Below are 27,625 nucleotides of genomic sequence, written 5' to 3'. Positions count from 1 at the left end.
AATTGAAGCCTTGGTAAGGAAAGTATATAAACAAGCGCTTGGAATACCAGTCAGTACACCTACGGAAAGACTACTTGCCTTAGGTGTACACAATACCCTAGATGAATTAATAGAAGCGCACAAAACGGCCCAATACGAGAGACTAGCTCAGACTGCTACGGGCAGGACGATACTTGATTGCCTCCGTATAGGCTATGCAACGTAACGGGGAATCAAGATGGATATACCGCGAGAAATACGCGGAAGGATAAAGGTTCTACCGATTCCCAGAAACATGCACCCGGAGAACGACGAGGGAAGGCGTGTGGAGAGGGCAAAGGCCCTCAGAAATAAATACGAAAACATCAAGGACGTAGTCTACATAGACGCCGCGAAATATCCAAATGAGCAAAAAATGACTGTCGTAATCACTGATAAAGAAGGCAAGATGATAGCTGGCGACTCACTACGATCGCACAGCGTAGAAACGGCAGAGGAATCAGCCATCGCATTAGCGATAGCTTCCTCGTCGGCCAGACACATAATTAGTGACTCAAAAGCAGCAGTGCGAAATTTCTTAAGAGGGCGAGTATCGCCGGAGGCGATTAAGATTTTAACCAATTTGAAAGACTACAGACACATACAAATTATCTGGACACCTGCGCATGCCTCCCTCCCTGGGAACGAGGCGGCTCACACATTGGCTCGAGAACTCACTAACCGAGCCAGAGAGCAGCCTCACCCAGAGATGAGAGAGGAGCGCATGGTTAGTTACAATGAAATCACCAAATATTGTAGATTGGCGAGAGTTCGGTATCCCCCCGCCCACCCAACACCCAGTAAGCCGCAGGCGGTGGCCTGGCGCCTCCTTGAAACCAACACCTATCCAAATCCCGTGGCCTACCGCCGGTATTATCCAGATAAATATGAGGGCAAATGTCGGTTATGTGAAGGACGGGCGGATCTTAGACACATCCTGTGGGCTTGCCCTCAGGTGACTCGAGAGGGCCGCAAAATAGTTAATGAGGAGCAGTGGGAGGCCGTACTACTCAGTTCTGACCCGGAAGTACAACTCTGGGCCGTCCAGCTGGCTGAAGACGCCGCCAGGGCCCTAGGGCTTCTGGCCGCCGTTAAGCCGGGGGCCTAGTCCCCAAACCGCTGGACCCAATAAAGTTATTTCTCTCTCTCTCTCTAAAGCAGTGCTCTTCGCGTCTTATAGGAGCAGAACTTTCTTCATCTGGAGCTTCCTACATGTCTATATTTTGTGGGTACGTGCCATTTATGTTCTCACAGTCACTATCTAACACTTGTAAATATAGGCTGCGGGCGTTTGCTACGTAGAGAAACAGTGTTGCGAATTACTAGTAAGTGGGGCATGGGCGTTTACTCAATCGTTACCTCTCGTTTATTATCTTACCACAGTTGTCTTCATGCCATTATACCCAACCTAACGAGCTTTTCTCTTGGCGTGGAGTCCGGCAGCACACTGCCTTGCGACAACACCTACGGACCCACCGGCATGGCCTTAGGATTCACTTCAAAAGTGTGAGTGGTGTGTCTGGCACTTATACTAGCTTTTTGGAGGCAAAATTAAGTAATAATGCAGGCTTGAACGTCCCGAGACTCCACAGCGGGTTATGAGAAACGTCGTAGTGGAGGCGTACGGATTAATATTGGCCGCCTGGGCTTATTTACCGTGCACCAGAATCTAATACACGAGTGCTCTTGCATTGCGTCTCCGTGAGAATGCGGCATCCGTGGCTGGTAATAGAACCCGCGACCTTGTGCTAAATCGCAGAACTCGATAGCCACCGAGTGACCGCGGTGGGGTTTTAAAGAAAAGGGTAGATGCGCTTTAGTACTTACTGGAGGGCTGTGGCGTAACTGAACCGCCTTTTTGGAGCCCTAGAGCAACCCATTTCAGGCAAATGTGGACATCGCGATCACACCAGCCTGCGCCCCAAAAATTAGCATAGGTTGCACCAATGGGTCAAGGCTAAAGAAACATCGGCACCTGGCAGGTCCTGGCCTTACAGGTTATGCTTTTTCGCAAATTTATTGATTATTGATTGATTATCGGTTACCTATTGATTGACTGTCGATTGGCTATCGCAAGGTGTTGGCCACGTATTTGGGCTAGGCGAAGCACTGCCAAGTAATCCCCAGCATTTTTTCCGGAATTTATTAACAATTCATCGATTATCGATTAGCTATTGATTAGATATCTATTGACCGTCGCAAGGTATTGGCCACGTATTTGGCGTAGGCTAACCACTACCAAGTAATGCCCAGCATATTGCCGGAATTTATTGGTTATTGATCAATTATCGATTAGCTATTATTGGCTACCAATTGGCTATCGATGACTGACTAAGCTTAAGTAGTCCAAACCATGCTTCGCTAGACACAGACAGGCTCATCTTCTGACTGACTAAGGTGAGGAACTGAAAACGTGTATGCAGGCTCAACATGCAATCACGGGATAGCAGCCTGTCCGGTGTTCGTTCTGTAATTACACCCTGTCAGAATTTCGACTGTACCTTCTCTGATCTCGTACTGGCCTCTCTTGAGTCTCTCCGACCATACCTTTTCAGTATAATTTTATATTCTCGAGCATAAATGCCTTATTACGCCTCTCAAATGAATATTTGGAGTGGAAAATACTGATTGGTGAAGGCAAACACCATGAATGGCGAAGGTTCGGAAAACAGCGAGAGAGAGAGACCCTCAGAAAATGCGGGCGCGGATTGATTTCCCCCCGTCCTGATCTGCATGACTTCCAACCTTAAAAAGACTCGCATAGAAGCTATATATTGCCTTATATGGTACTGGGCCGAAGTAATCTGCTTGTCCATAAATTAATGTCTTTACCACGAAAAAACAACGAAGAACGATATCACATATCCAGCGGCGCAGAGGCTTTCTTTCAGTTGACTGTGTGTCTATGCACTGCTCCTTTTATTTCGATGGGTGCTCAGCCTTCTCTTCTGATCTTATCTGCGTATCTGAAAGACAATCATACTGTCAGTTTAACCATGCGATGAAGCTAATGCATACATTTCGCTTAACTCTCTGTGCACTGGGTGCAGTGATCGTAGTCCACGCATGTTGCACATCTCATACAGTGTTTTTTTGATGTATAAACTAAATTTGGTCGTCAGTCTCTTATTTCATTAGTGGGACATATATTTTCGTTCCTGCTATCAGAGCGTGCTTCTCACTTCGCGTATGTCATTCGTTGCCTGCCTAAACAAAAAACCTGCTAGCTCTCGCCTTCTTCGCATCTTGTGTACTCGTATACGTGCGTAATATCGAAAACACGTGCGTGACAAACATAAACTTAAGTTGCACACGTTTATTATAAATGTGATAAATAGGCTTTAGCAGGAAATTTTCGCTACGAGTCTGCACAAGCTCAGAATAAGATCGGTCTCATCATTTCGGCCTACACGTGTTGTTTGACTTGTTTTATTGCGATGGCAATTATATGGACACTCAAAGCAGATTTCTGCCGTCTGCGTCGCCGTTGTCATCGCCGTCGCCGTCGCCGTGAGGTTCCGTATGACGTCAATGGAGGTGAAATCGTCGCCGCGCACCGAACGCTGTATGTGCGAGTGAAAGGGCGTGAGGGGCGCGCGCTTTCACGGGGAGTGAACGCACGGCGGAGAGAGAGAAAGAGAGAATAAACTTTTATTATCGAGGTTAAGTGGAGTTTTCTTTCCCACCGGAAAGGGCTAGCTTGGCGTCTGCTTCGCCGCGATGCTATCAGCCCATTCCGCCAACCGTATCTGGTCTTCCGGGTTGTAAGTTTTCGTCTTCATCTCCCACTCTTCGTGTGAAGGAGCTCGCCGAAAGAGTTCTCTCGGGGGAGGGTTCTTTTGGCATCCCCACAAGATGTGATCTTGGTCCGCCAGGGCGCAGTTACAATGTTTGCAGTTTGGTGGATATTCATCACCGGTCATTGCAGCTAGTCTTTTTGGACTAAGTACAGACCTAGTCTGTACTCTCCTGAGGTTAGTGGCCTGTATTCTTGTCAATGTCTCGTGCGGGGATGGATATATTCGCCTCGTTTCGCGGTAATAAATTGTCATTTCGTTAAAGGTGTGGATACCCTCATGTCGCTCAACCCGGTCGGGCAGGCCCACCTCCCGGTTACTTGCTGCTCGGGCGGCTAGGTGGGCGGCCTCATTACCGGGGTTGCCCGCATGAGCGGGTACCCACACCAACTTTTTTAACTCATTGAGTTCTTTGTTGATGATTCTGAACGCTCGAGGGGAAATGAAACCCGAGGTGTAGTTACGAATCGCTGTTTTCGAGTCGGATATAATAATCTTGGTGCCCGGGATGGAAGTGCCCATGGCGATGGCGGCCTCTTCCGCCTCTACAATGGAGGATGTGTTTACCGTCGCACAGCTGATGGTGTGTCCGTCGCCATTAGTGACGGCTATGGTGTGTCGACCATCACTGGTGCGAGCAGCATCCACGTATATGGCAGGTTGGTTTTTGTAGCATTGCCAGAGTGCCGCCTACCTAGCTTTGCGTCTACCATTGTTTTCAGTACTCATGTTTTTGGGAAGCGGGGGGATAATGATCTTGGTCCGGATAGTGTTAGGTATCCGGTGTCGTTGCGGGATGTCTAAGGCAGGGCGATACCCCAAGGTGTCCAGAATCTGCTGTCCCGCGTGTGTGCCGGATAATCGAACTGTTTGAGCCCATTTGTGGGCCTCTATGATTTCCTCAACGTTGTTATGCATCCCTAGACTCAAGAGTGCCTTCGTACTAGTCGATTTTGGTACCACAAGAGCCTGTTTGAATAAAGTTCGGATTAGACCGTTAATCCGTTCCAAGTCCCTCTTCCTGAGATGTAAGTAAGGGCAGACATACGCCACTCGGCTCAGAAAAAAAGCTTGCATTAGTCTGCAGGCATCTTTCTCCTTAACTCCGTGCCGTCGGTTGGAGACCCTCCTGAGAAGGTTCTGTAGTTGCCCAGCTGTAGTTTGGAGACGTGTTATGGCTTCTTGGTTGTGCGTGTTTTGCTGAATCCACAATCCTAACACTCTGATTTTAGGAACGGGCGGGACCGGTTGTCCAGCTACCTGCACCTGAATGTGTGCAGCCATATTGGCAGCCGGGTTTGCAGGCGTTCACGGCGGAGAACAAACGCGCGTTCTGCGCCGTGCTCGCTTAAGGGCTGCAGAAGTAGGCGTCTGTTTCCTCCTTTACAATCACCATATATGTAGAGCAAACGCGCCTTCTTCCGACGCGCGAGAGGCCGTGGGGGAGGGGGGGGAGGGGGAGGGAAGGGAGGCGACGTTTAGCTGCGGCACCAAGTGCCTATTTATATCAGAGACTCCGGCAACAGTCACCAACGCCGCACGCATTTTGAGCGAACGCGGGCAAAACGCCGACGGCGTCGACAACAGTTCTGCGTGTTGCCGGTGCTGCTGCATGTCCAAGTTTATACAGCTCATAAAGCTAATATCATTACTCCGTATAGTTCTCTATAAATTTGCCATCGCAATTGAAGCTTCACCTTTTAGGTGAAACTGCGACAACCTTTTTTAAGCACCTATAGTAACGGCTCCGTCGTTGACACGGTGAAATGCGGCTCGAAAAGTAATCATTTCTGTGCAATTTGATAAAAACTGAAAGCCATACGTCCGATAGCTTCATAAAATATACACAAGAAAATAGGGAACCTAGCCACGAAGTATACGGTGCACCCTTTTATAAGTAATCGTCCAAACATTTCACAGGCTATCACTGCATATCAAAATATGCAAATACTTCCAAGCATCAAGGTTGCGAGAATTGACAGGTAGTTTTCAAGCCGCCTTAACGAGAACGCTGTCACACTTGAAGGGTTCACCTCCAGGAAGTGCTGGGAGGCACGCCGTATAGTGGCGGACTCCGGATTTATTTCGATCACCTGGGTTTCTTTAAAGTAGACCTAAGTACTACGAGTCTTTTTGCATTACGTCGCCGTCAGAATGCGGTCGCTGCGACGGGGAATCGAACCCGCAAGCTCAGCAGCAGAACCTCATAGCAACTGGGCTGCCGCGAAAAGCGGCTTTGATTCACACAGCCGTCGAACCGTCATCATCAGAAATGACGGCGTTAAGAGCATCGGCCAACGTCATCTGCATGTCATTTTCGAGGAGAAACCGACGAGGAAACGCTGTTGGATGAAGGACGCGCCGGTGCCGTGATGATGACGGCACGGGGGTTTGACGGCTGTGTGAATGAGGCCTCGACATCTTGAAGAAGGAATACCGTGCAGCGGAAGCGTCCAGTAGGACAACAGGCCTTACCTATGGTCATCCTGGCCATCTGGAGTCCCTGCAAGCGGACCTTGTACCCTGCGCTGGATATCCGTTCGAGACGTCCGCGGAGCGTGAACTCGACGCGGGGCGAACACGTGCGACGGACCAGCACGGCACCGACCACGGGCAGCCGGTGTTCGAATTCGAGCGCGGACTCGGCTGCCGCCAATGCCCAGCACGCCGTCTCCAGGATGCTCACGGCTGGCGCCGGACCAGGGAACTGCGCACGCGGTGTGTGTCTAATCTCAGGGGAACGACCACAAAACGCGCCGTACACTCCAAACACGGCAACGTAAAAAACAGTGCAATTTGCATGTTTAATAGGTAACCGTCGTTCTTTAATCTAAATAATAATAAGGTCGAATGCTTCGGTTATATTTCGTTACGTATGAAGGCGGCGTCAACGTTATCGAAAGTTGCCAGGGGCACACACTTAAATTCAGCACCGCGAGTTATATCAACGCACTCGACTCTTATGAAAAGCACAAATCACGATCGAAATACATGGACATTTTTTTATGCTTCAGTTGGAAATTATAATACCAGATGTGTTTCATCTTTGTAGTTTAATAAAATCTTACAAGGCGATTTATTAACCCCATGCTATGTTAGAAATCGATATCTATTGGTTCTGGTAATTGCTTATGTTGCTAATAGTTTTCGTAGTTATTTCTGGTTTGAACTTTGAAACAATATTTTTGGGTTTCGGAAAATGTTTACGTGTATGCTGTATTCGCCCTCAGTTGGAATAAACTTTCTAACGTGACACTTGTGATTTATGTGAATGGCCTGCTCCTGTAAATTTTACTCGGATGGATATCAACATCGGGCCTGGCGAAAAATATTCAAACATGCAAAGTCGGTCAGATATCCGAGTTATTTAAGGCAAAGATCATTTGTTACCTATAAATTGTGAGAATTTTCGCCTTCGTAAAAGGTATAGTGTACGAAGAAAACAGCTAGTGGTTGCCTGAACTTCGCCGCGTCACCACTGCATGCAGACGAGGGTCATCACCTTGTAGGAGGTCAGCGGACGCCAGCCAGGCTGCATCTCGGTCACCAGGTAGTGTTCAGGCTTTTGCAGGTCTGGCAAAGAGATAGCGAGTGCACACGACTCAATAGGCATGAAAAACAGCGCATGAAATGATGAAATTGAGGCCTGTGCATAGACGCGTAAGCCCCATCACCGGGAAACAATAAATCAGTCGACAGAGGTGTACTCTTTCCAAACTCGATTTGCGTTGATATTTTGCATAAAAACGCAGATCGTTAACGAAGAAAATTGAAAGCCGTACCTATCTTTTTTTATTGCTCGTGACATCAATGTGGCCATGAATTTACGATTAGGCATCACTCTTTTAGGATCGGAGGGAAGTCATTGTCTCTGAAAAACGAACAAGTATAGCCGCGATCAAACGCAGTTAAAATCCGTGAGGTGATGCGGGTAAACACAGGTGGCAGTCGCCCTCCCTTCTCACTATATTCAGTTTTCGCGTCCTTCTTGGCTCACCGAGCCTCAGCTCATGCTGACGCTGACCTGTTCGGTATTGCGTAATTGCAATCCATGTACCAATCCAGCCTAACGGTGCTCTTTAGTGTCCCTGTAAGCCCAAACAAGCTTTACGTAGAACAAAAGCTCTGCGTATTTGCTTTGCTTTTCACAACGCACCCCCGCATTATAGCATTCATGTTTTTGTCCCAGATGTAGCTCGCGCACGATTTTGTTTGAAAATTGTTGCACTTTTCAGAAAGTTTACAACGCCTATGTGTTCGCCTCTCTGGCCATCCAACGCGGAAATTTTGGCGCCGAAAAAAGCATTATTTAGATGTGTCCAAACCGCCGCAACGCGTGTCTTTTCACGTGCGCATAATAGAAAGAAAGAAAGGAAGGAAGAAGGAAAGAAAGGGATCGACAGCATTTTAATCTACAGTCGGTTCTGTAAAATTGTGTGTAATGTCATATGTGAGTGCAAGAAGCGTTGTTCATGCATTTATCGCATTTCGTTTTTTTCTTTTTACGTTGATATTATGACGTGTGCTTACTTTTGTACAATGATCCTCTGGTATGTGTATATAGACAACGTGTAGTGTATTTTTGCCGAGTTTATTTCTACTAGATACGGAAATCACCTTTCATCTGTAGTGCCTGGTTTACGGAAGTATGGGGCCAGTCAAGCTGCCTTAACCCACCTTTTTTCCTACCCTCCTCATCACACCATGTACTCCTTACAAGTTGTGAGAAGTAAACACAAACTCAAACATCCACAAACCTTCAGGGTGGTGTGGTGTCTCCTGCGACTGGGCCTTCACTGTGGGAATGGCGTCCGTCCCACAGCAACATCGGATGCGTGTCATGGACCAGGCTGGTTCTGCGAAGCAGGCACTTTCTTGCTTAGTACACGCAGTTTGCTAGCTACTGATATCTCCGATGGTAAAATATTTTAAACTTTGCATTAAGGCAGGCTAATTAATCATAAACTTAAGCTGGTCGGAAGCAGTACCACGAAAGCGCAGTCTAAGTCGGTCGTCAGGAGTGTGAAGTCAATTGTGCTTCGGGTGCAGTTCAATGACATCACACCGCGCGGCTGAGGGATAAGTTGACTCATGAACCCTTTTTGAGAATTTGGTGACGATGGCCATTGGGGAACCTCGAATAATAATGCAGGTGTGCCTAGTCCGACTCGTGGTGTGCTCCTATATCGTGCTTGTTCGACGAGTGGACAAATTTTATTCAAGGCGGCACATATTATACGTGTAAATAGTATACACCGCCATTTTTGTTGTCTTTCCTCCAGGCAACGCCGTCCTGCGCAGCTTCTAAAGCCTGCTAACTGATCGGGTAGTTAACAAGATGTTGCATTTTCGCAAGTGCGAAAAGTCACGCGAGTCTGTCAGCATTCGTGTTTGTAGAGCAGCGTATACAAATGGACGCGTCTATGAAAGCGTAGCGACAAAGCGCTGCGTTCGCATATTCTGAAGTCATTTCTAGACTCACAAAACTACGGCGCCTTCGTATCGTCGATCATAATAGATGTCAACAGGAGCTGAACCAAGAGGAGCGAAATGCAAACAGCCATGAAACGACGTGCGGCTTGGGGGAAAGCTGGTTCATGATAATCACATTTCCGTAAAACAGGCGACACGTGAAAGAGTACGGCAAAGGCGTACACTCGCGGATAAGTGTATTAGCAGAAATAATTTAAAAACGAACGACCTTTTGTACTGTCAGTTTTGGACGGCGTTTCTGTATGCATGCGACCCTGGCAGTTAACCAAGTCGCGAGTGTATGCAAGCTGTCCCCTTTCACGTGTGTGTATCATGTGGGGCATGCCAACATATGATGTATGGGAATATGCCTGTTTATATATGTCAGTTCCATACTTTTATATAGTCATATGGAACTTGCCCCATACGATATTTCGGAACATACGGGCTTTTATAAGGGGCCTTCAAAAGTTTCGTATGGGGATCATATGGGACATGCCCTATATCGTATCTGAGAATACATGGGTTTTTATATGGGACTCCCTTGTGTCCGTACGGGATTTTCTTGATATGGGGAATGTGGGTTTTCTCGACTGCGCTGCACGAAGTGACAAGCCTCACCCGCGTAAAGAATTCAGGAAGGAAGGAAGGAAGTAAGGAAGCAAAATAAGACGTGAAATGCAGAAAACTTAAGCAGGTTAAGTGTCCGGTTCGCTACTCTGCACAGGGGGATGGGGTAAGGGTAGAAAAGATTAGAAAACTAGAGAGGATTAAAACGAAAACAAATATAAATGCATCAGTCCGCACATTCTATAGTTTTTCACTAAGTCCTGTCTCTTTTAAAAAGCGTACTAGCTCAATTTGTACAAGAGGCTCTCATTATCAGGCAATCTGCTATTTAGAAGGGCCATTGGCTGTTTCTTAAAGCTGTAAGTAGGATATTGCCAATAAGCAGCGGCGCGAACTCACGCACCGTCAACCGGCACCTAAAAGAATTGTACACTTGTAGCTTGGGTTATATCTCGGCAGCCACTCTTTTCGTATGCGAACTTTGTCGTAAAGACTTGATGCTTTCGTACCTGGCACCCAGAAAGAATGCCGATGTCCGGTTCTGGCCGTTATCCCTGAGGCCGCAAATCTCGCTGTTGGAGAGAGAAGAAAGGAACCATTTACGAAATATCGGTCAGCCAGGGATCAGGATGCGATTAAGATTTGCTTCTATATAACTGTTTTGGTACAATATGTGACAAGCCTTTACGAATATGGTTATATTTCGTAATTTTCAGTGCCGCGTTAGTTGTGTATAACACACACAAGCACATACAAACGCTCAGCTTCGTTTTTAAGACGCCTTGATTACGTCTGTTCTGATAGCCATTCATGATAGGCAGCACCCGTCGTTCACTGTGCGCTGCTATTCCGGATCACCCGATTGATTGGTCATCATTCTAGCTGCAGCTGACACTACTTAGTAAATTTCACTGCTGCTGACATGACTTTTGGGTCTCGCAAAACATTTTTGTATGCTACATGTAGGCAGTGATCGATGTATCGGACTGCTGCGTGTTAATTTGTATTCTTAAATATTCTGGGGCTTTAGGTGCCAGACTCACGATCTGATTAGGAGGCACGCCATAGTAGGGGGGCTCTGCATTAATTTTGACCACACGGCGTTCTTTAACGTGCACCCAATATACACTACACGAGCGTTTTTACGTTGGGCCCCCAATGGACTGCCGCCACAGCAGCTGGGATTGAGCCCGCGACCTCGAGCTCCGCAGCGCAGTGTCATAACCACTGGACTACCGCCGCGTCTTAGTTCTCTTCAAAATGTCATATGCGACAGTTCTTGAAAAGTTTTGGGCAAGAGCCGTTGATGACGTCGTGAGGTTGTCTGGACACGTATTCGTCGCACAACGTATGTTCTTGCACGGGAATCATAAGACTGATTTCTTGCCGGCCATTGCAGGCTTTTGTTTCATGTTTGCCGTATGGTGATTCCTTGCCATAATTTCTACAGTGGACACGCCACATTGCTAGGATATTCGTGCTGCACTGTAGGGTCGGCGTTACGCAGCAAATAGGGATGAATTTGTAGAGAAGGTTACATGGTTGCCCATCTATGAGGGTGGGACGAGAATAGCTTCAGCGTTGGTGCACTGAGCGGTGCGAACATTGCGCTCAAGTGCTGGACAGAAAACAGTCCGACATTTATTGAGCTCATTCTGAACGATGGTCTTTCGTACGTTAAAGTAAGAGGCGCTTTTAATAACATCTTAGCGTACAACATGACACTGCTGATTACGGATCAACAAAAGCTTCCTTACAGGGTAATTTATTTATTTTTTAGTTCGCATGGAGGGTATCGACGCGATTCGGCCTTTCAGGTAGGTTATTTAATTGGCGGACGTTACTCGCACGACGAATCGCAATATCCAGGTAACTAGAAGAAGAAGAACGTAAACTTTATTATCAAATCGATAAGATTTGAGTCCGGCGTATTTTTAGTGGGTCTGGGCACCCGCCGCGGACGCGGTTCCGAGACCTTGTCTCGAAGCAGCTTCCTCGGCTCGCTGGACGGCCCAGAGCTGTACTGTCAGGTTCGAGCTGAGCAGTGCGGTCTTCCAACGCGAGCGGAGGCTGGCGGTAGAAGAGACGGAGGTGTCGGCACTGCCCGAATTGTTTGTTATGTCCTGACATTCCCATAACATGTGATTAAGTGTGGCAACCTAGTTTTTTTGTTTTTTTAAAGGTTCAATAATCAACGTTATATTTATTCGGTCAGGACACATACCGCAAATGCGAAGTTGCGAATGAGCAGTAATGAAGTCCACGTCTGCTTAGCAGAAATCACAAAGTTAGCCCAACATTCCCATTTATCTGTCCTCAAAATGCGCTACTGAATACTTTGGCGGTGGCTCCAGTTACATTTTCCCATGGCCGCACCCCTACAAAAAAAGTGCCAATAAAAATAAACAACGTGTTTTTGAAGTCTTCACAACGTAACAAATAATGTTACGTATTTTTTCGCACAAGCACCAACACCCGTTTTGTGGCATCTTATCTCTTCAGGGCGTTGTTGCCTCTAATCCTTGCTAAATAATCTGACATCGTGTCTCCCCTTAGTGGTTAAGCGCACTTATTTGAGGAAAAGGGAGGCAAGCAAAACTAAGATGGTAATCTTCAAGGAGAATGCTGCTGTTGCAGTAAATGAGTTCAGAGCCCAAGGAATTGCTGCAGCCTGCTGCCTTTTTTTGTTTCAAATTTACTGCCAGTTTAACGGGCACCATTTTCCAGCCCACCTGTCTTTGACCGCCTGTTATCGCGGCTTCTGCTTATTCGACAGTGTTGGGGAAAAAAAACATGGCGTGCTTCGCAAATCACCGCGGACTCGCACCGAGTGCAACCGCTTGCGAAGTGGCCATTTCTGGCTTGCATTCCGTTGTCGTAGGTCAGACACGCTCTTTCTAATAAGAATAATTCTTGTCAACTGAACTCCTTCAGTTTGAGTTTATTTCTTTCGGTGGTGGAATACATGCTTACATAAGTATACAGAAGGAGGTCCCAGAGCATGTAGCTGAAAGAAAATATACATTTGTGCTAATATATAACGAAAAACAGCAATGTAGTAATCACTAAGTGGAATATTGCCACGTGTACTTGTTTATCTTTCACCGGTGACAGCTCTTCACCGGCTAACAAATGTTATCGTTATCGCTCTGCGCAGGACGCGCCTGTATCGGAAGTTTCTAGAACGTTATCGATGCTGCTTTCCGTTACCTCTTTTCACCGACCCTCATGTTATCTGATTGTATGACCGACGCGAATTGTCTAGAACTTTCTGGAAGACCCGCGGGCATCAGGGATTAATCGGGAACCTTCGATGACTCAGGTATAAAAGCCGACGCGTTTCGCCGCTGATGAGATTTCGACGACCGCCGACTGTGTTCGCCGCTTTCGTTGTGCTTCGAGTGTAGCTTGCTTTTGTGGGCACAGGTTCGCCCAATAAAGAATCAGTTTCTTCAGACACAGTTTTACGACTGTTTTCTTAAGCGTCACTACTACGTAACAATATTAGGCAAAGTAAATAAAGTACAAACTGGAAATAATACAAAGTCCATAACTATTAGTAAAATGACAGTAGCTAAACACCAACAATAATATATATATATATATATATATATATATATATATTAAGATTCAAAGCACATCCTAGAATCGATGTGAAGCTTTCGTTAAGCGGTTATTCAGCGCAATAAATTTGCCCGTTTAATTTGTGTGTTTTTGCCCTTAATATATCTAGCGCGCGCACACGTGGCCTCTCGCACCCGTGCTACGGAATCTGACACACAGGGCGATCATCGCACAGAGCTTTAGTTGGCGTTGGCAACGATAGAAGTATGCGTGCTATTAGTTTCACTGAGAATGCGTTTCATAGTTCGGGTGGTGTTAAGGAATCAACCCGATCTGCCAGAGTGAATTACCATGCTTGATGGTTTGGTAGAGCTGAGGAAGTTTTAATACCTGTCAGCCACAAAAAAGCCTGATGTATTCTAACATTGTGCGATTGCCTGTTCAGTAAAAGAAAGGCAATAACGAGAAAAAACAACGGTATTGTGGTATAAATAGAGAATCAGGCTGTTGAGGTGGGGACAGAGGTTCGATCACACCATCGGGCACGTAATTAAATATTTTGCTAATGTTGAGCTAATCAGCAGGACAGCACCAGCAGCACCCAGCAAACACGGTCCGGTAGAGTTCCCTAAGAAAGCGTTGCTTTAAAAGTTAAGAAGTAAACTTGAATGTCTCTGTCTTTAAATGCACTTCAACAGTGTAATGAAGAAACATTTGCGGGTCATGAGAAATCTCGAATATTCGTGTTCCGGTTCATAGTGAACAAGACGATATTCAACACATTCGATAAGTAGATAGTGAAATATCCGCATTGTGTAAAAAAAAGAGAAATGTTATAAATTGTTTGATCGTAGATTAGTCTAATGGGAAGATGTTTTTTAGTGTCACTAAATCTAAATACTTCGCGCATCGGGATTGTGTGATTCCAACTCCATTTCGGAATCTCGGGCTCCCACCGTTCCATTCTCATTCCGTTTGCCAGACTGGTGCCACCATTCCTTTCCGGGTCTTCGAAAAATGTGGAATGACTCCTTAACCATTCCAAGGGACATCCCTAACTAGTAGGCCAATCCATTGATTTAGCAGATTCGGAGGACAATATCTTGGAAGTGGTGACAGTCATAAGATTTATGCAAGTAGCCGTGATTTCACTACTGCTTGGTTTCAATTTCACTATTACAATGTGTGACCTATTGTGAAAAATTGTAAACGTTAGTGAATACCTTTAATTAGCTACCTGAACATAGCGTTTTCTCATACAGGTAATTTCAGCCTCTACCATAAATCTACCAGAAAAGGCGGAACACGTAATTAGTCATAGACGAATAAAAAAAATACTGTTTGAATATTAATAAAAAATTCTAATGATACAAAATAATAATAAAAGCTTGTGGCATATAGGGACGGAGATCGTTTATCTGGCGATGGCGACTAGCGCGTCAAGATAGACGCGCCTTTGCTGAAACGGAATACGTCATGCTATGTCACACCAATGACTGGTGAATGCACAATGGAACAGCTTTTGATCAACTGTCGCATTAAAAAGAAAGCTCGACATTGTGAAGCTCCGGACCCTTGCTCGCCTGCTCAGCAGGCGTTTATACGCTGTAACCAAGCTTTCCGGGCTCAATTAGTCACGACGCCTCTGTTGCTTCCGATGTCTTAATATAGCTTCCCAATTGCACGGGGTGCGAGATCAGGCATTTTTCGAGGCCAACAGATAACGATGCCAAGGAAGGCTCTGGGGAAGTTAAGTTTAATTGAAATGTTCAGTGAATTAAGAATGAGATATGAATCTGCGATAAGCTTGATATTCTTAAAGGGGAAGGGAAAGAAAAGACAATTTTTCGCTGGTGAGTGCCGAACCGACAACCCCCGCATGCTCTACCATTTGAACCTTGACGTGAAATACCTGCACCTGATGACTACATGATGACTACGGTTCAAAGGGGGTTCACCATGCTCCGCCACAGTCATAAAATGGCGTCGGCTATCTCTGCCGGCCTGGCAAGATTTAATGCACATATCAGTCGTGATCAATATGAGAGGGAACACCTAATTAGTTTTTAACCGACAATTACTCGTGAAGTGTGATTTGGAATGTGGCGTGTGAATATCGAGCAAGTAGCTCGCAACGTTGTACATTTGGCGTCATTGAACACTTTTATGTGAGACGTGTGTGGTTAGCCACTACGGCTTCTTTAATGCGATATTGTTCTTCCCCTTCATAGAGGACGTGCATACGTTGCTTGAAAGAGTAGACAAACATCTTCCGCTTACTGTTGCTTTGATCTTGTTCAAATTTCGCCGAAACATCGCATTTTATGGTGCGGATTATTCTTTAACAGTTACTTGCCGGGTTTTTAAAAACAATACTCAAAGTTGTCTTTGTTTATGGGGAAGCTAGCTGCTATACCAAGACTACGCTATAGCATAAACTTATGCCGTCGCCTGGCGGAGCTGTGGAAAGAAGCCATTCCGGGATGGTTGTGGCGGTTGCCCGCTCCCCAAGCACGCGACAACCCTCCCAGAAATGCTGCTTTCCGCACGTGTGGACAGGCGATGGCACAAGTTTATGCTAGTGCAGTCTTGGCAGCAGCTAACTTCCCCATAGACGAAGCAAACTTCGAATTTTCTTTCTTGAAAACCCGGCAAGCAACTGTGCAAATGTTGCATTGCACGCTCCGGACCATAAAATGATATCTTTCCGCGGAATTGGAGCAAAATAAGACCACAAATTCTTTTTTAATGATTTTAAGCGAAATATACATGCCTCTCTATTGCTCGAGGTGGCGCACCACTGGTCCCTAGAAATTGGACGGAGGGACTGCCAGTCGCCGTAGCTAAACTGTTAACACTGGACGCGTCATGCGGAGGTCGTGGCTTCGGCTGCCAAGTTGTGATCGTGTTTCTTTCACTTTTCTTCCAGAGGCGAGGCGCGGACGGACGGAAATCCGTGACCAACGTTCCTATTGTCTTGCTTATTTAGGGATGTTGTTGGTGCCGAAAAATTCGGTCCGTCGTGCGGATGCGCTGTCAGCGGCATAGATCTCCGCGAGATTAAGTGGCGGACAGCGATGTGGAGGTCGTGGCTTCGCCTGCCAAGTTGTGATCGTGTTTCGTTCACTTTTCTTCCAGAGGCGAGGCGCGGACGGACGGAAATCCGTGACCAACGTTCCTATTGTCTTGCTTATTTAGGGATGTTGTTGGTGCCGAAAAATTCGGTCCGTCGTGCGGATGCGCTGTCAGCGGCATAGATCTCCGCGAGATTAAGTGGCGGACAGCGATGCGCATGCGTGGCGTACGTACCGTGCCAGGGTGAGTCGGGTGGTGTGCCAGCGAACGTCCTGTTGGCGCAGACGGAGCACGCGCACCAGCCTCTCCTCGGTTGGGCAACTACCAAGGGAGAACAGCTCGCGGTCACTGTCATTACAGCGGACGGCTGCCACCTTGGAGCTGCAACACAGGTCACAGAAATACTGGCTACGCTCTCACCGATCTCGCACTACATAGTTTGCCTCTGCTTATTACGTGCAGCGTACTATAGGTGCTAATCAGTGGCAACATTGAAGGTGCTGGCGGTATGAAATGGCAGTGGAAGGCTGTTATAAGATCCTGTTATATAGCCGCACGAAGCGACGAAAAAGTTCAGTAATGTCTAGCAGACATCTAGAGGCCTCGGGAGCTTACTTATTTGGAATGATCTGCGGGAATTCGACTGGCTTGGGTTCCGTGCACAATGACAGGAGCGGAGTCCATTGAGTTGTGTCAGTCATCGTGCAGATGCGGTCTTCCTGCATGCAGATAGGCAACAATGTTAGCAGTGTATTCGTCACAGCAGCGTAGTTCGCGGTACGAGATACGCCGCGAATGTGTCAGTGTGGACATGCCTCCAGATATTGAACTGCAGTTTGTGCAGGGAGCGTGAACCGCCAGAAACGCCATGTATACTCTTTGTACGCAGTTCTTTCAGATTGTGAGCCGACATGTATGTGGGACGTCCCCACAACTGCAAATTTTTAAAAACGTTATAACATACAAACACGGAGCTTCACCGCCAAGTTAACAGCTTTCACACATACGCACGAGGTTTATTATCATTATTATATTTTATTTGCTAAGTGGCAACAGTCTGAGAGTCTAAGAGAAAAATAAAGAAAAATAGAAAACATTCTTGCGGTTTAGTATTAAGAAGCCCAATTTACAAAACAAGCGAATGCCGGTGTTTGAAGTTACAACAATCAGCAACGAACTTTTCATTACTCTTAAACAGCGCAGGTTAGCACATCGCATACCTTCGAAAGCGAATGACGTTTGTTGGACAACGCAGCACATTTTTTTTCTTCTCTCGGATCGATATTATCAAGCGCAATACCTCTGGCTTGGTGATGACGATGCTCCCGAAGCTGAGCTGCTGCAGCCAGCCGCGTAGTGCTGACAGCGGGGGCGGAACCGACCCTCGCCGAACCTCCACCAAGGGCTCAGCAGAAGAGCGCTCCGTCAAAAGCGAAGAGACTACGACGGCACCTCTGGTGCGCCAGCGCCGAATGGTCTTGGTGACCGACCGGTGGCTGATTGCTGCGACGCCGAATCACCAATAAAGCACTCCCACTACAAGCCATTATCAAGAAAGAGCGCGAGACATGTTTTATGGAGCCTATATACGACAGACACTGATCAGGCGAGCGCTCTTGCGAGTATTTTGTCGTCCCGAAATTAAAGACGGAGGATGTGAAAGCTAGATGTCTCTCTAAGGTAGCACTGGGAGCTTGATTAAATCAAGCAGGCCAGGTGGCTATTTGTCACCGCCCGGTTTTAAAGAGGATGCCAGTAACTCTTCATCCTCATCGGGAATGTTTTGTCTTAAAACAATGCCAGGCCTGCGCTGCACACGCAGCACAGTCACAGAATAAGCTAGACGAGCATTTCGATAGTACTACCTAGTAATTTAAGTGAATGTGTCAGGAACGCGCTTGGGACGCCGTCGCGCGTGCACGCCGACGTGTTCCATCGCCGATGGCTAGCGCCTTTCGGCCCAGTCAAGCGGCCAACAATGCAATTTAGTAGGACGTTCTGGTGGGCTAGTTGGTTCATAGCTTTTAGACGTTTATAAACTGCGCAAGAAAACGAAGACACAAGAAGGAAAACACAAGAAGGAAACTGCGCTCGTGGTGTCGTGTGTGTTTTCCGTCTTGTGTCTTCGTTTTCTTGCGCAGTTTTATTAACAACAATGCAACTACGGCGGTCATATTCGCTCCCAATGCAACGCGCCTGACGCGGCCTGCATAGGACGCTGTCGCGCGTGCAAGCCCATGCCTTCCATCGCCGATGGGTAGCGCCTTTCCCGCTCTCGGATAGCAAGCGCTAGCGTGGCTCAGTGGTAGAGTATCCGCCTGCCACGTAGCGGGCCTGGTTTTGATCCCGGAGGAGAGCGGGTACTTATTGCTGCGGCGGCATCATCGCGACCCGAAACGGCTATTGGAATGAGCCTATAACAAGTTACGCTGTAAAAGATAGATAAGACAGGCGAAATAAGAAAAATAGCTTGGTGCCGCAATACACCGCCCCGTTTCAAAGGGGACGCTCATAGCGTCCATCCATCCACCTGCAATGCGCCCGTTTACAAGGCCACGAGGCTCCCCCCCCCCCCCCCCACCTCCCTATAGCCTGCCGTCACTGCGGGGACTTCTCATTTACATACACCTTGTGAGAACGCCCCGTAGTTAAAAGACAGGTACCAGTATACAACACTGCATCCCACCTCTCTTGACGATTCCCCCGAAGCCACATCTCTCTCCTTCAGATCACGTGGCTTAGAGGCTGTGAAATGACACTTGGCTTAATGACACTGTGAAAACAAAAGCTCCGGCCTATGGGCTGAATAAACTATTCTCTCTGAAGAAGCACTCTTCGCGCCTTATAGGAGCATAACTTTCTTCTTCTGGAGCTCCCTACACGTCTACGTTCTGCGGGTACGTGCCATTGACGTTCTCGCAGTCACTATCTAAGGCTTGTAAATATAGGCTGCAGGGGTTTGCTACGTAGAGAACCAATGTAGCGAATTACTAATAAGTGAGGCGTGGGCGTTTATTCAATCATTACCTCTCGTTTGGTGTCTTACCACAGTTGTTTTCATGCCAGTAGACCCAACCTAACGAGGTTTTCTCTTGGCGTGGAGTCCCGCGGCGCGCTGCCTTGCGGCAACACCTACGGCCACATCGGCATCGCCTTAGGCTTCCCTACAAAAGTGTGAGCGGTGTGTCGGGCACCTATGCTAGCTTTTTGGAGGCAAAATAAGCAAATATTGCGGACTTGAACAGTCCCGAGACTCCACAGCGGGTTATGAGAAACGTCGTAGTGGAGGCCTGCGGATTAATGTTGGCCGCCTGGGGTCATTTACCGTGCACCTGAATCTAAATACAGGAGTGCTCTTGCATTGCGTCTCCGTGAGAATGCGGCAGCCATGGCTGGTAATCGAACCCGTGACCTTGTGCTAAATCGCAGAACTCGATAGCCATTGAGTCACCGCGGCGGGGTTTTTGAAGAAAAGGGTAGAAGCGCTTTAGTACTGACTAGAGGGCTGTGGCGTAGCGGAAGCGCGCTTTTTAGCGCCAGCGCAACCCATTTCAGGCAAATGTGGACAGCGCGATCACACCCGCCTGCTCCCCCAGAAATTACAGTAGGTTGCACTAGTGGCGCAAAGCTAACGAAACAGCGGAGCTGATCGGCACCCCCCTTTTCCTGGCCATACAGGTTATGCTTTTCGCGAAATATTTGATTATTTATCGATTATCGATTACCTATTGATTGACTACCGATTGGCTATCGCAAGGTATTGGCCACGTATTTGGGCTAGGCGAAGCACTACCACGTCATCCCCAGAATTTTCCCCGGAATTTATTGATAATTCATCGATTATCAATTAGCTATTGATTGGCTATGAATTGGCTATCGTTGACTGACTAAGCTTAAGTGGTCCCAACCATGCTAAACTAGACATAGCCAGGCTCATCTTCGCTATAGTTCACATGGGTACGTGCCCAATACGGGCGCGGTGTATATATATATAGACCTCCTCAACCAGGTGGCTGCCATCGAATGCTTGCGCTTGGACAGTTTCTGCATTTCCGCAGGATCGGCCCAAATTTTCACGGTTGACACCATTAGGCCTCGCCTTAAAAAGCTGCGCTATTAAAATACCACAAAATGGGTTCGACGAAACGTTGCCTCCAGGCTGAGCCTTCCCTCGATCGCCCCCCGTTGATCAAAAAACGGCAGCGCCATTTGCCGAGGTTCACCAGTACGTTCGTAGCTCACGACATCGCCATGGGTCGCAAACGGTTCGTTCGCGAAATGAAGCGTGACTAGACCGTTGTAAACACGCCCATCGAAGCCGCTACTCACTTGGGAGAGGCACGGGACTGACGTCCGGTGCGAGCCTGACGTCGTCCTAGAAGGAGTACTGATCGTAGTCCTCACTCAGGTCGACGCTTTTGAAAGTCGACGTGGCACTTGTAGGGACAGAGACCTCGGCAGCGCTATCTGAATTATGCGATCCGAGGACTGCGTTGCAGTGTCCACTGGAACAGACAAGCAGGAATTACATTACCTATGGTGTCCGTTGACAACGGCGAGCATACCAACCTCCAGCAGCGCTGGTCCGTTCTAAACTAGCGCGAGCTCGGCCTAGCGCGAGGAGCATGCATATTGTCGTCTTCTTCACTTCGACAGCCAAGCGACAGAATGTGATGATTGCGCCCCCTCTTCGTCACCACACAATTCAAATTAAAAAAAAAGAAAAAAAAACTGTCAGCCCTTCCACTGGGGTGGAGGTGGAAGACCAGCGAAGCTCTACTATGGTGGGAATTACTTATTTCCAATTATGACTATTAGGATGTGATGGTGTAATTGGTTATTTGAACTAATAAAGAATGAGAAATATATATGATCCGGTGGTTTTCATTTATTTAGTGACCGCAGGGACCATGGCCTTATGGTCACTACTAAAAATTAAAAAAATGAAATATTTATATATTCTTTATATATATAAATATTTAATTCTTTAAATTTTCTTCTTTATATTTCGTGAAAAAAAATTAAATTATGGGCTTTTACGTACCAAAACCACGATCTGATTATGAGGCACGCCGTAGTGGGGGACTCCGGAATATTGGACCACCGGCGTTCTTTAGCGTGACCTAATCTAAGTACACAGATGTTTTCTTATTTCGCCCCCAGCGAAATGCGGCCGCCGTGGCCGGGATTCGATCCCGTGACTTCTTGCTCAGCAGCCCTACGGTACACCGCCGTAGGGTGTAAGGCAAAGGTTGGCACGTTCTTCATGAACATGTCACCAACGCCGCGCGCGTTCGGATGCGAACGCGGGCCAAACGCCGCCGCCGTCGACAACAGTTGTGCGCGTTGTTTGTGTGACCGCACACAACCGCTGTCAAAACGCTGGCTACGTGACGAACGGCTAAAACGCCGTTGTCGACACTGTTAGGGGACAGGAGGGCGAGAGCCCAGAGAGAGTCGGCTACAGAGGCCGGCAGGGCGCCGCAGTGGGAGAGCGGGCACACACACGCACAGTCTAGGGTGCCTCGATGCCCTCCTCGCCCACCGCTTCCCTTCCCACTGGGAACTCGCGTTTGCTACCCGTGAAAGCGTGCGACCCCCGCCATCGCGCGCTTTCACTCGCACGTAAGTCGCGTTTGCTCTCCGCCGTGCGATCGCTCCCCGTGAAAGCGCGCGTCCCTCGCCCTCGCTGCATTTGACTCGCACATACAGCATATGGTCAATTAGAGTTTTTATTGCGATAGCAATATATGGACACTCAAAGAGGATTTCTGCCGTCGGCGTCGCCGTCGCCGTGGGGTTCCGTATGACGTCAACAGCGATGAAATCGCCACCGCGCGCCGGGCGCTGTATGCGAGTGAAAGGGCGCGAGGGACGCCCGCTTTCACGGGGAGCGACCACGGCGAAGAACAAACGCGCCTTCTGCGCCGTGCTCCCTGAAGGCCTACAGAATTAGCGTCTCTTTCGTCCTTTACATATGACCATATATATATATATATATATATAGAGAGAGAGAGAGAGTTAGCAAACGAGACTTCTTCGGTCGCGCGAAAGGCTCTGGGGGGAGGGGAGGGAGGGGGGGGGGAGGCGACATTTAGGTGCGGCACCAAATGCGTATTTATTTAAAAACGTTGCGAGGCGAGAACGTGGTAAAGACTTCTAACGCCGCTCGACGAGTTTCCCGTTCTGATCTCGTCGAGAACCTCCGAGCCGCCCCAGAGGCCTGGCAACAGTGACCAACGCCACGCGCGTTCGGTGCGAATGCGGGTAAAACGGCGACGGCGTCGACAACACTTCTGCGCGTTGCTGGTGCTGCTGCATGTCCAAGTTTATACAGCTGATAAAACTACTATCCTTACTCCGTATAGCTCTCTACTAAGTTGTTGTCGCAATTGATGCTTCGCCTTTCGGGTGAAACTGCGACATTTTTTTTCTATTGCTGGGCGCGACGATCGAAAGGTGAGCCCTTAACAGCTTCGCTGTTAAAAAAAAACATTTATGGCGTTTTACGTGCCAAAACCAATATCTGATTATGTGGTATGCCGTAGTGGGGGACTCCTGATTAATTTGGACCACCTGGGGTTCATTAACGTTCACCTAAATTGAAGTACCACAATTCAAATAAAGCACGTAGGCCGGCGATAACATTTATCAGATTTACTGGCAGCATCTGACATTTATTGGTGCGATCCCATAGTTTCAGGACTAGCTTTCTTGCGCGGCAGAAAGGTGAGCGTGCGTTTTAGCAAAGAGCAGGCATAATGAGTAGTACCCTTTATGAGTTCTTCGCCCGTGTAGCTTCAAGCTCGTAACCATCGACGGCTGTGCTAAACAAGTTTTTGTGACCACACCCACGGAAACCTTTGTGACTTCAATATGGAGTGCAAACTACGTAGAATACGTGTAGAATCTTACATCAAACGCCATACTAATCAGGTAGAAAGGTTGCCGGGTAAGGCTCAGAGTGCATCGTGGCAGATTTGGTCAGCCGACTTGTAAGTAATGGCTTGAGTGACTCGAGTCGCTTGAATAAGAGATGCATGTACACGGAGTCAGGTCAGTCGGGGTCAGCCCTACATGTGACTCGACCCGCCTGCGGCGAGTACGTGTGAGCGAAACTATATAGCGTCGCTCGTTCCGGTGCTACGTCAGGAATTGTCCACTCTTCGAAATTTCTTTACTCATTGGGACTTATTTTGCCCCCGGACAATGATCGTCTCCCCATCCTTTTTATTCTTCGTATTTTCTTTCTTTAAAGCTACGCTCCCGTTGCTTACACGTCACGAACGGCATGCACGTGCGAGCGTTTTATAGCATTCCTGACAGGAATGCAACGACCGCAGGGTGTTGTATTGCCACGTGTACTTGTTTATCTTTCACCGGTGACAGCTCTTCACCGGCTCACAAATGTTAACCGTTATCGCATGGCGCAGGACGCGCCTGCATGTATCGGAAGTTTCTCGAACGTTATCGATGCTTCTTTCCGTTGCCTGTTTTCACCGACGCTTATGTTAGCACCTCCACCGACGCTCTGGTGGAGGTGCTAGTTCGTTCATGCACCGAACGCCCCCGCAAAGCCGCGATACAAGCCCGAAGCCAGAGGACAACGCCAACGTCGCCAAGGACCAGCGAGCTAGCCGTAGGCAGCAAGGACTTCTGCCGGAGTACGGACTTCTTCCCGAAAATGCCACAGCAATCAAGGCCAAGTCAACGACAATAATGGCAGCACCAGCGTCCCCCATCCTGCTGCAACAACCTCGGGAGCCACTGACCTTTCGTGGATCATCGGCTGAAGACCCTGAAACCTGGCTGGAGACATATGAGAGGACCGCGACGTTCAACAAATGGAGCGACGACGACAAGCTGCGCCATGTATATTTTTCATTGGATGACGCTGCTCGGACCTGGTTTGAGAACAGAGAGACCACCCTGGTGACGTGGGACCTATTTCGTGAGAACTTCGTGAGGACCTTCACGAATGTCGTGCGAAAGGAAAGGGCCGAAGTTTTATTAGAAACCAGAGTGCAATTGCCGAACGAGAATATCGCGATCTTCACGGAGGAGATGACTCGCCTCTTCCGCCACGCCGACCCCGATATGTCTGAGGAAAAGAAAGTTCGGTTCTTGATGCGGGGTGTCAAAGACCAACTATTCGCCGGATTGATGCGCAACCCGCCCAAGACTGTCGCCGAATTTCTTTCCGAGTCTACAACGATCGAGAAGACGCTTGAAATGCGCGTCAGGCAATACAACCGCCGTGCCCTTACCAACTACGCCGACGCTCAAGCGCTAGGCGCCGACGACCTGCGCGAGACCATCAGAGCGGTCGTTCGCGAGGAGCTGCATAAGCTCTTTCCCAGGTCGCAGCCTCACGTGGCATCTATCGCCGACGTCGTCAAAGACGAAGTTCAGCGCTCACTTGGAGTTACCGATGTGCAGCCACAATCGCCGCAACCCCAGCCGGAAGCGCTGACCTACGCCGCCGTCGCCCGTCGTCAAGGCCCTCCTCCGCGCTCGCTCCAGGGCCCCGTAACGCCGCAGTTCCGTCGTCCACCGCCGCCGCCGCCAGCACGCCCGCCCGTCGCCCAGCACAGCTACCAGAGGAAGACGGACATTTGGCGCGCCCCCGACCACCGCCCGCTCTGCTATCACTGCGGGGAAGCCGGCCATGTCTACCGCCGATGCCCATACCGCGAGATGGGCCTACGAGGGTTCCCCGTCAGCGCGCCGCGTCCCGATCGAGGTGAACGACCGAGCGACATCGCCGACTACCTCGCCGCAGCCCAGTGGCAACCACGACGATCCTCACGCTCGCCGTCACCAGGCCGCTACATCTCGCCGCATCGCCGTCAGTACAACGGTCCCACCCGGGGCCGATCTCCCAGCCCTTACCCGGGAAACTAAAGGCAGCAACCGATGGAGGTGCGGTTGCTGTACGACACAATGCCGAAGATCCTCCACCGCCGCCGCCGACGACGACGACGACGATTCGCGAATCATCACGACGAGATATCAGCACGCCGCCTAGCAACAGCCTTGACAGCACTTCGCCGCCGCAAGAAGTACGGCCGACGCGACGTAGCAGCAGCGGAGCAAGCCGACGCAGCCGTGATCCGACGCCACGACTTAACCGTAATGCTAGACGAGGGTCTACCGACTTAGACGTGCTCATCGATGGTCATAACGTCACCGCTCTCGTCGACACTGGCGCCGACTATTCCGTCTTCAGTGGCGCGTTCGCCGCCATGTTAAAGAAGGTGAAGACGGCCTGGCAAGGACCCGATATCCGGACAGCGGGAGGCCACCTAGTAACGCCGGCTGGAATCTGCACAGCCCGAGTCACGGTAAACAAAACCCGGCGAGCTTCGTAATCCTGCAGCACTGCTCCAGGGATGTCATCCTAGGCATGGACTTTCTAAACCAATACGGTGCAGTCATCGACTTAAGATCTAAGTCGATAACGCTTTCAACGCACAACGCGATACCACCGGATACAAGCATAAGTTACCATGCCTTGAATGTGCTTGAAGAACAAGTCACCGTTCCGCCTCGCTCCAGCGTAATGATTTCCGTCGGTACCGAATTGCCTGCAGACATGGAGGGCGTCATCGAGGGCGATCATCACTTACTGCTTGATCGTGAAATTTGCGTCGCTAGAGGCATAGCTGAGCTACGTGAAGGGAAAGCAAGAGTGATGCTCACGAACTTCAGCCCTGAATACAAGCACATTAACAAAGGCACCACGGTCGCCTACATCGACGAAATAGTACAAGCCAGCAGTGCTTTCGCCTTCACGGATTCCAGTGCACCTGCAACGACGACTATAATACCTGAACCAACTTTCGACGTCAATCAGAACCTTCCCAGGCATAAGAAAGAACAACTAAAAGCTCTGCTCCTGCAATACAAGGACTGCTTCTCGTCGTCGTCAAAAGCTCGACAAACCCCTGTCGCCAAGCACCGCATCATCACCTACGAAAATGTCCGCCCACTCCGTCAGAGCCCGTACCGAGTTTCGGCGCGCGAACCTGAAGCCATAAGGCAACAAGTCGACGAAATGCTACGCGACGACATCATCCAGCCGTCCAAGAGTCCGTGGGCGTCCCCCGTGGTGTTAGTGAAGAAGAAGGATGGAACCCTACGTTTCTGCGTCGATTATCGTCGCCTCAACAAGATCACGAAGAAGGACGTATACCCCCTCCCACGAATTGACGACGCCTTGGATCGACTCTACAACGCAAAGTATTTTTCGTCGATGGACCTCAAAACCGGCTACTGGCAAATCGAAGTCGACGAGAGGGACCGGGAGAAGACTGCCTTTATAACACCAGACGGACTGTTCGAGTTCAAGGTCATGCCGTTTGGTCTTTGCTCGGCACCTGCGACTTTCCAACGCGTCATGGATACAGTACTGGCAGGCTTGAAGTGGCAGACTTGCCTCGTCTATTTGGACGACGTCGTTGTGTTTGCCTCAAGCTTCGAAGAACACCTGCGGCGCCTTGAAACAGTTCTTCAAGCAATCAAAACCTCTGGACTCACGTTAAAGCCCGAAAAGTGCCGCTTCGCATATGAGGAGCTCTTGCTTTTGGGCCACGTCATCAACAAGTCTGGAGTGCGCCCCGACCCTCAGAAAACTGCGGCCATCTCCAACTTTCCTCCGCCCGCTGACAAGAAGGCAGTGCGTAGATTTCTTGGACTGTGCGCCTATTACAGGCGCTTCGTCAAGAATTTTTCACGGATCGCTGAGCCACTGACGTATCTCACGAAGGCCGACGTCGAGTTCAAGTGGGAGACGCCGCAAGTCGAAGCATTCGAAGAACTGAAGCGACGCCTGCAATCGCCGCCAATACTTGCGCATTTCGACGAAAACGCCGATACCGAAGTCCACACCGACGCAAGTAGCGTAGGACTCGGCGCCGTGCTTGTGCAGAGGACTGACGGACTAGAAAGGGTTGTAAGTTACGCTAGCCGGTCGCTATCGAAGGCGGAAGCAAATTATTCCACAACAGAAATGGGGTGCCTCGCCATCATCTGGGCTACATCAAAGTTTCGCCCCTACCTCTATGGCAGGCCCTTTAAAGTTGTGAGCGACCACCACGCCTTGTGTTGGCTAGCTAACTTGAAGGATC

General features: G+C 48.8%; 1 protein-coding gene and 1 long non-coding RNA gene across 2 annotated transcripts in view; both read right to left on the bottom strand.

Moving 5' to 3' along the window:
- The window catches only part of LOC125943066 (uncharacterized), a 94,024-nt gene extending 77,175 nt beyond the window's left edge, over positions 1–16,849 (bottom strand). The window contains exon 1 of the long non-coding RNA XR_007465527.1: positions 16,731–16,849. This is a non-coding gene — a long non-coding RNA (uncharacterized LOC125943066). The remainder of the gene's footprint in view (positions 1–16,730) is intronic.
- LOC119440990 (uncharacterized) overlaps positions 1–27,625 on the bottom strand; it is a 360,528-nt gene that overhangs the window by 216,545 nt on the left and 116,358 nt on the right. The gene's annotated exons all lie outside the window — the stretch shown is intronic.

Source organism: Dermacentor silvarum, chromosome 2 (assembly GCF_013339745.2).
Source record: "Dermacentor silvarum isolate Dsil-2018 chromosome 2, BIME_Dsil_1.4, whole genome shotgun sequence".
Lineage (NCBI taxonomy): Eukaryota > Metazoa > Arthropoda > Arachnida > Ixodida > Ixodidae > Dermacentor > Dermacentor silvarum.
The sequence above is the reverse complement of the archived record's forward strand: the minus strand, read 5'-3'. Positions and strand labels throughout refer to the sequence as shown.